Below are 9151 nucleotides of genomic sequence, written 5' to 3'. Positions count from 1 at the left end.
TTTCATCACGCAGGCATTTGAAATGCTTTTTTTTTTTTTTTCTGCAGAGAAATCACTTTCCTGTCATACAGTAAAACATAAACAAACAGCTAAATGAAATCTAAATATATTTCATAAGATCATTCAATATTTCTGTTAAAAATCCACCTACAAGATAGAACATATGTAAAATGTGTTCATTTGAAACCACTGAAATGAAGCGTGATGTTTTAGAACATATAAAAATGAAAAGATACATAGTGGAGTACACATAATAATTTGGTGCATGGATATTTGCCAATATCCATAAATCATTTTCATCTCCTTTCAAAGCTTTACCTTCTTCTAATGTTTGAGGTTCAAACACCACAAAGATTACAAACAGTATAGAAATGCATTATTTTCTTCTTTCTGTCTTTCTTTCTTTCTTACTTATGTACTTTCTTAATTGTCAAGATATTATCAGTTGTTACACGTTGACAAGTAATACAAAGTATGAGAAATAATGGAACTGATAATAATGCAGTAACTCAAAATTGATAGCTGATGGGGTGGAAAATTAATTAAACAGATCTGAACTTCATATCAGCAATCAGACCTAATGAAACTGTCATCACCAATACATATGTGTATTGAAAAAATCTTCCAAACAGCATTTCTGTGGTGTTTTTTTTTTTTTTCAAAACAGCAGGATTTTCTGAAGAACCAAAATCCATCAGAATTTCATCATGTACGGTAATGTGATGTTAGCTTAAGACACACTGCAGTGTGCTGATTGGTTAAGGCCTTTGCATTACAGACTCTTCAAATCACTTTAGGGACCCTGCAACAGGGCCAGGGGATGAGCTAGAAAGAAAAAAAAATCTAAAAAAGAAAAAAAAAAAGAAAAAAACTCAGAAGATTAATGAATTTTAAAATTCAAACCTGATATGGTATGGGGGAAGTACCAAATACAGCTGGGGAGTGGGGGGGGAGACAATTACCAAATCAAGCCCAAGAGTGAATGACTTAGAAGATTAGATAACTACTTTGCATCTCCCAAATTTCTCCACTTGAAGACCTCAGGAATTAACATTGTAATGATTCATAATACAATATAGGTACCTATGTTTTTGCTCTGCCACCTTGGTAAATATGAACAAAATGTTTATACCACACGAAACACAATGTGTGATTTATCTCCTGAGAGCACAGGGGGAAATATGATATTGAATTTCATGAACTGTAGAGCTTTTGTGCGGGGGGGGGGGGGGGGGGGGGGGGATACAGTTTTAAAAAGCAGCTGTCTTGCGCCATTCACCACTTGTTCCTCTTCATCCCGAGTTAAAAAAAAATAAAGCAATTTATTGCGGAGTGTATGTAAAAAAAAAAAAATTAATAATGCATTTTTAGTTTTAGAATCAACACCATATCGAGAACAGTCTAAAGTCATTTATAAACTCAAGATGCTAATATCCAGTGAGTCATAACTGCCACAGAGAATCTACTGCTTGTTGACAGTTTGTCAAAATGAGTGAGACACAATATTTGACACAAATAAGCAGATGGCAGAAACAGATATTGGAAAACTTCATAAATGAAGAGACGTGGAGGAATGTATGAGGGGGGGAATCGGAAAGAGAAAGAATTTACCGGGGCTTTAAATTTTAACCGCTCTGGAGAATGAAGAAAGTTCCTCAGTGACAACAAACAGACAGTCCTGGTGGCCTAATTTCCTGGTGTCAGACAGCGCCATATGGTTACTCTTCCCCATGCTTCCTACTTGGAGTTCAAACTGTATTTGTATGCAAGTATAATAGTTATCACCATTAATTAAAAACACTTGGGGAAGGGGGGGGGGGGGGGGGGGTACGCGGTTCATACAATGTACTGTACAAGAACATAATCCCGAAGGGATTCTCAATTTATGTAAGGCGAGTCCTTGAAGGCGGCCAGGTACCAAGGACAGCAAACTTTTTGACATGCTGTCAAAAGAGCTTTAAAATAGAAGTGTAGCGGAGTTTTTGTTTTTTTTTTTCGCTGGGGTGTTGATTTCAGGCCAGGCTTTCCTCTCTGCGTATTAAGCCAAACCTTAATTAAGAATCAAGACCACACGGTCTGTGTGCTTAGCCCATTTTACACACAATGTTGTGGAACAAGAATTAATTATCAGCTGCAGGTTTTAAAACGGGTTTTTTTTTTTTTTTTGAAGTATTGTTCAGATTAGAGCGTCTGAGTGGAAAAATAACTATAGATTTGATTTCTGTTTTTATAAACACATAGCTCACGTAGCACATATTAATACGTGAAAACAGTTCTGTTCGCACCCTCGGCCGAAAAGTTCCACCTGTGTAAAACAGCAGTCAACATACATTGCACCATCTATGCATTCTAGACAAAAGATTCAATTCACAACATATCACTCTCTCTCTCTCTCTCTCTCTCTCCCTCGATCTCTTTGTTTACTTTTGTAGGAAATCCACTATTTCAGGACTAATGAGATGATTGATGATTGTTTGATATCTAGAGGGAAGGTGCTCCTGTACTTATATAAGGTTTACAATAACGGCTTTCACAAACTGTCAACCAGGTTAATCAAAGGAGTTTTCTCTACAGGTATCCAAGGATCCTGAGGTCATTTGATAGCAGCAAGGAAATGCCCTGTCGGTGTTAAGAAAGCCACAGGACTGTAGCGTGACCTATAGCTATCTGGTTGTCTCCGACAAACATCTCCTACGGTTACTATTTACTTACACAGATGAGGGATGAGAGAAAGGGGCATATGGTATCTTTCCAATTACATGATAGCTGCTTTAAGTTTTAAGGTGAGCAGCTGTACGTGTGCAACAGAGAGATCAGCCCTTCAAGTTTCCCTCTGTAACATATGGCGCCATCTGGTCTGAGGGGGTTTTTTTTTTGGTTTTTTTTGGTTTTTTTTCTTTTCCTTTCTGGTTGACGTCTGAAATGAATGAAATGATTTAATGCAGCTTATTTGACTGTGTGGAAGACAAAGACCCAGTTAGGGCATCGCAGGCATAACCACAAGACCATCACAATGTTTACTTCTTTTTTTTTTTTAACCAGTCAAGTGCAGCTGCGGAGTTCTAATCCGAAAACCGTTTATCTAGCCAAACTGCTTCCGTTCTGTGTTTTTTTTTTTTTTTTGAGAGGAACTGCAATATGAATAAGTTGGCCGACATGAAACAAAAACGTGCCAAACTAGCTTGCAGCAGTATCTAACACTTCTAACCTTTCTTGATGAAGTTATCAAGATGAAGCGATCGCGTAATATGTCCGTGAGAGAAGCCTGCTGGCCGAATCAAAAATTTACTTCATTTAGCTTGGCTCGCTGTCTCACTCATTCAGCAGCTGTATCATCATGTGCAAAGATTGTGGCCATTGTGTAATTAGCCACCATTAAAACTGATTGTGGAACGTTATGAAATTTAGCAAAGAATTCAAAATAGGGCCAACTTATTCCCTAAACACTTTGGTAGAGTATGAGTGATTTTGTTCCGGAAAATGTTAGATTAATGATAATTGGAGTAGGTGCAAAATATTGAGGCGGGTGGCGGGGGGGGGGGGGGGGGGGGTACAGGTTAGTTAACATTATTTGGAAACATTCAATGCATTTTAGAGTCTTTTCTAAACCAAAGCTTATCTTGCATGTCAACATGGATCATCAAAGCTACCACGTACATTTATTTTATTACACGTGTTATATGGAAATAATCCTTCTAAAGTTTGGCTATTGCAAAAAAAATAAATAAAAGACTCACTGCATGAATGACAAGTAATATCATAGGTCACCAATTCTTGCCATTTAACTCAGTGTCCTTGGATTTGATGTTCACCTGTCTTGTTTTGCCGTTGCATATAAAAAGAGTCTTATATCCAATATATTGAATAGTCTCCTCTAACCTTCAGCTGTGCTTGGAAGGCTTATAAGAAACGCTGAGTTATGATCAGTGGGTTTGGCTCATAACTTATCAGGCATGTTAATCACATCTAATGTAGATGACAAGATTTACAATGAACCTATAAGAGACTTTAACAAATCAGCAGTCTTGTGTTTTGAACTCTGGCCGTATATGATAACATTTACTGAGCCCACACCAATCACTCTGCCCTGACATCTGAATGCCACCGACAGCCATGAGGCATCTAAATTTTTAACTAAACCTTTTGTACTCAAACAAGTTAAATATTAATCACTACTTCACATGAGAAAGTTTTCCTTTCTTTTTTTTTTTTTTCCTCTCGTCCTGACCATTAATTGAAGATTCACTGTTGCCCAAGCAGCGTGAAATTCTTTCTGACTTTTCTTTCCATTTGCCTTGAGGTTAGATCGGTTTAAAAATGTCTCTGCACAGAGGACCATGCCTAACAGGTAATCTGTCTAATTACAGCCTTAGAGGGTCACCCAGTTAAATATTTAAGAACCTTCATAACCTCTATTTCACCCTCCCTGTGTTCCAGAGCTCCCGAGACATAGACACTCTCTCCATTAGCTCTGGCTTTCTTGCCCAGAGGAAGCTGACTGTGGTGGCAAGCTGTGCTATACCCCTGCTATAAATGCCCAGACCTTGTGCACCACTTTCCTCACATGCCTTTTCATCTATTACAATCTCATATATTTTCTAATGCAGGTCTGGAGCATTTTCTGTTTCTGTGTGTGTGTGTGTGTGTGTGTGTGTGTGTGTGTGTCTGTGTGTGTGTGTGTGTGTGTGTGTGTGTGTGTCTGTATAAAGACGGGGATAGCTTCACACCATCTTGCATTCTGCCTTCCGGTTTAAATTGGGTTTTCAGACTGAAATAAGATGACAGCGAAATATGTTCATCTTTCTTTCATCTATTTTTATGACAGAAAAAAAAAAATGCGTTCCTTTTTTCAGGCACATTAATGTAATCCAGCACTGCCCACAGTAACATATTATGCTTAAGTGTCTAATCTCAGACAGATGCTTTTACTGTAGCCCATGTTTTATCAGAAATTTTGAGCCTAGTAGCTGTTATAAAACACCAGCTTTCCAGATGGTGGACTTGTCTAAAAGTCCATAAGAAGTAAATTTTCTCTCTGTTGATGATAGCATTCCTAAACTCATCATAATGACGCACCACACCATTCATTTTAATGCGTGTCCTGGAAGGTATATGAAAATTTAATAAAGTCGAGCTGTCAGGTGATTGAATCTAAAAGTATTCACATTTTGATTCATTCACTAATCATGCCCATCCCTTATGTCGCAAAAAAGTTTTCGCAAAAACAACTCATGCGGAGTCTTATGTTTTTAGTTCACGGCTGAACAGAGAACGTTTCCAATTTCTGGCTCAGTGATTCGGCCCTCAGAAGTGCATAGGAAACAGATCTGTTTTAAGAGCAGTGTAGTAGCCCAACCCCCAAACCTGCACTATCACGCATTGTTTATCCTATGAAAGTATTGCTGGTGAAGCCGAGGAGCTCATGCGCATTGTGTGACTAGCCGCAAACACATGAAGCAAGCTGAAGGCCAATTATCACTAGGAGAGCTGCAAATGACATTCCAGATAACCTGAAAATGTCCCTTTTGTTTATTTGTGGTATATTTGTTACAGTGCTGTAATGTCTTAATCAATGATGTTTGATTTAAAAAAAAAGAAAGAAAGAAAGTGACCAGCTTGCTAATGAGTTTTCTAGCTATTATAACTGAATAAGTAAATCAATTAGTACTTAAAAAGCTAAATAACTAGCTATTATGTTTGACATGCCAAAAAGACGACAAGAAAAATCAACATTTTTTTTCCCTCTCTGAAGTTGTTTTATGTTTGAGGATTCAAAGTGTTGTCATGTTGGCACTGTGCCCCATATGGTCTTTATGGTTTGCTTCCTCCTGATATAGGCATAACTGTTTTCAACTATTTTCAGATAATTAATTCACATTTTCACCAGAATGACAGCAGAAATAACATACAGAAATGGAAATACACAATTAATAGCATTTATAGAATTAGCTTCCATTATGTAGAGGTTTGCACAGTTCACAGGACAGCACTGAAATAGTCAGTGCAAGACAGAAAGGAACTAATATCTAATTAATACATTATAATAATGAAATGTAGACCAAGGCTGTTTGTATCATATGTATCACTTAGTGCTCTTAAACAACACTTTATTTCTGAAATAATGTTTTAGGTTAAAAAAATCCAGTAATTAGCTGTTGATATAAAAGTGACACCCGTATAATGAATGCACATTCATAGTTCAGATGAAATGGCATCCTGCCTAACTATTCCATAATTTTTAAAGGTTAACAGTGTCTCCATGGTGTTAGTGGTGCCCTATGCACAAGGCAACATAACAACACTTAAAGAATAATATTTCAAGCGGAAATAGAATTTACTGTTCCTTTGGCGGCAACGTTTTCAAATGGCAAAGACAATATGGTGGTAGATCTTCTGATACAAGCATTTAATTTATGAGGAGGGAAGACACATATTTATGTTCCATCCAAACCGCATTTATCTCTACTATTTTCATCCACGAAGACAGGTAACTGAAACGAAAATATCCATATTTGTTCCAAATGCTGCTGTTTCCATCTTATTTAAATCTTTATCTCAATGTATTTAAAATGAGAGTTGACCTCCTGAATGCATTGAAATCAATCATTCTGACAGACATACTAGTTATTCTTTATTACATTGATGTCAAAACCTGTGAATCATTGCTGTGAGCCATTTTTTTTTTCTTTTGAATATTAATCAGAATAATATTTCCATTATAATATGTTTAATTGCATTTTTTTTTATCACCAGAGGCCACCAGTGATCTATTTTTGTCGTAAAGTTACTTTTACTTTTGCAGTTCAGCTTAAAAGTTACGCAACACGCAAAGAACAAAGAAAAAAAACCCTTTTTGTGTAACATTAAGTCACTTTACGGTACAAATTGCGACACAATGCAATGATTGGCCAACCCATAACCATAGACTGCTCCCATGAAAGACATCACACCGTGCATCCTTCAAATGCCATTGGAGAACAGGCGGTTCAAATGCTGACTACACTCTTCTGTTCTTTAATGACTAGAGAGGGAGAGGTGTAGGCATCTGAGAAAGTCACTGGCACTGTGGTTGAAAACTGAGTCTGATTCCACATTTCCTGAGCAGACCTGCCACAGGATACTCTCACACACACATACACACACACACAGAGAGAGGGCTCTTCAAAATTCTACAGCATGGAAAACAGCAATTACAAAAATATTATATAATCAATGATGGACAGCATTAAAAAAAAACAACAAAACAAAACAAAACAAAAAAAACACTGACATATTCCGATACCTTTGTTGTGAAATCAAAGTACTCTTAGACATTATGCTTACATAAATTGCATATTTAAAGTAACATAAATAAGATATATTTGATTAATTTTCAATCATAGGAAGGTCCACATGCACTTTTCTTATTTAATGAGCTTCTGGAACATTCTTCAGTTCATCTCAGATATAAATCTTTAATCGCTGACTTTCCCCAGCTGAACAACACAGTAGTTTGTCTCAAATTTGACCACGGTAGAAAAAAAAGAAAATAAATGCTATATATATTTTTTTTTTCCACTTCATGCAAGGAATGAGCCATTCCATTTCTAATTTGATGAAAGTATTTCATTCAAGCACAATAGAAACTCATTGGTAAGGTTCTCTGAGGCTCTCTGGCCTGCCAAAGGCACCAAAAAGAGAACAAAAGTGTTTTTGGGGTGAAAGCCTGTCAGACAAAGTTCTCTCCAAGAGCCTATATCATCCTCCAAATCCGCTTAGACAGGGGTGCGACAAGCCCACGGAGGACTCTGTCAATCAGGCTGTGTATGCTACCACTTTGGGGAGTTTAAATTTCCTGTCACATCCAAGGTAGTCAACAAAATGTTGCAGTTTGCTGAAAAGAGACATACACTGTCCTTAGTGCCGAGGAGCCGAGACGCTGAAGTTCGGACAATGATTCAAAAGAACGACTATTGCTTGCGTACTATCCGTTTGCTCTCCTCCGTGAGAGACTTTGAGGTAATGATTACTGTGGGTAAATAAATCAAAATCTCACAGCTGAGGTACTTTCTCCGAACATGAAAAATAAAAAAAATCGGTCTTCAGATTCTTTGCCCAAGGTGTTTTATTTCTAATGGTTTCCTCAATTATTTAAAATCTCAATAATATTTTAGATTAAAATCATTCCAGATCTGAATGAAAAATATAATTGGATTAATAATAAATGATTTTATAAGACCATGAAACACAGAATTTCAATGATATATTACTTGCAAATGTGATATCTCAATAAGAGTTGCCAACAGTCAATTTTATCGTGTTCTGTAATGAGGTGTTGGTAAGGTAGTGTCAAAGCATACAAGGCAGATTTCTGTTCAAACATTACATCTTTCATTTATACTGAAATCTTTCTGATATGAGTGATAGATACCTAACTAGTTAACAATGAGCTATAAGTCACTCAAAGATTTTGATGATCGCATTATGACAGTGAAGAGAGTTGTGTTTCCCAATCAATGCTATCGGCATATTAACAGTCTTTGCTTGGACCTATAATATGCAGAGAGCAGATGGTCAGATGAAAATTGATGATAGCTTTAGGAGTCATTAGTAATTTGTTCTCCACCAAGAAAATTGCTGAGCATGAAAAATAAAAGAGGGGAAAGAAATATGCTTTGCTTGCGATCCTTCGGTTTTTTCTGGAGTATCTTGCTGTCCCGAGACTTGACTTAAGGGCGGGTCGTTTTACTTGGCTCGGAACAGTTAGCATCTGTAGCTTGATCAGTGGCAAGACCATCTCATGGAGCACCTGCTGGCATCCAAACTAAAGCTAGGTAGGGCACCAGACTGAAAGGCTAATACTGACAGTGTTGTCTGGATGAGGAAGAGACTCTAAATGATTATACTCTGACCGGTGCTCTGATTGATAATGGAGCCCTGCACCCTGGTTGCATCTCTTAACTGAGGTATTGACTGCTTGCAGAAGTCCTCACACATTAGTGAATGCGTGGGAATATTAGTGACCATGTCCTAATCAGGATCTCAGTGCTCCTCAAACAACCCAACAGCCCTAATGAATACAGACTACCCATAATCCCACTCCAAAATGACTTCTGTATCATTGGAAGTCTAAAAATGCTAAAAATTATCGTGTTTAGTCACTTGCCACAGC

Source organism: Chanos chanos, chromosome 9 (assembly GCF_902362185.1).
Source record: "Chanos chanos chromosome 9, fChaCha1.1, whole genome shotgun sequence".
Classification (NCBI taxonomy): Eukaryota; Metazoa; Chordata; class Actinopteri; order Gonorynchiformes; family Chanidae; genus Chanos; species Chanos chanos.
This window is presented reverse-complemented; position numbering follows the sequence as displayed.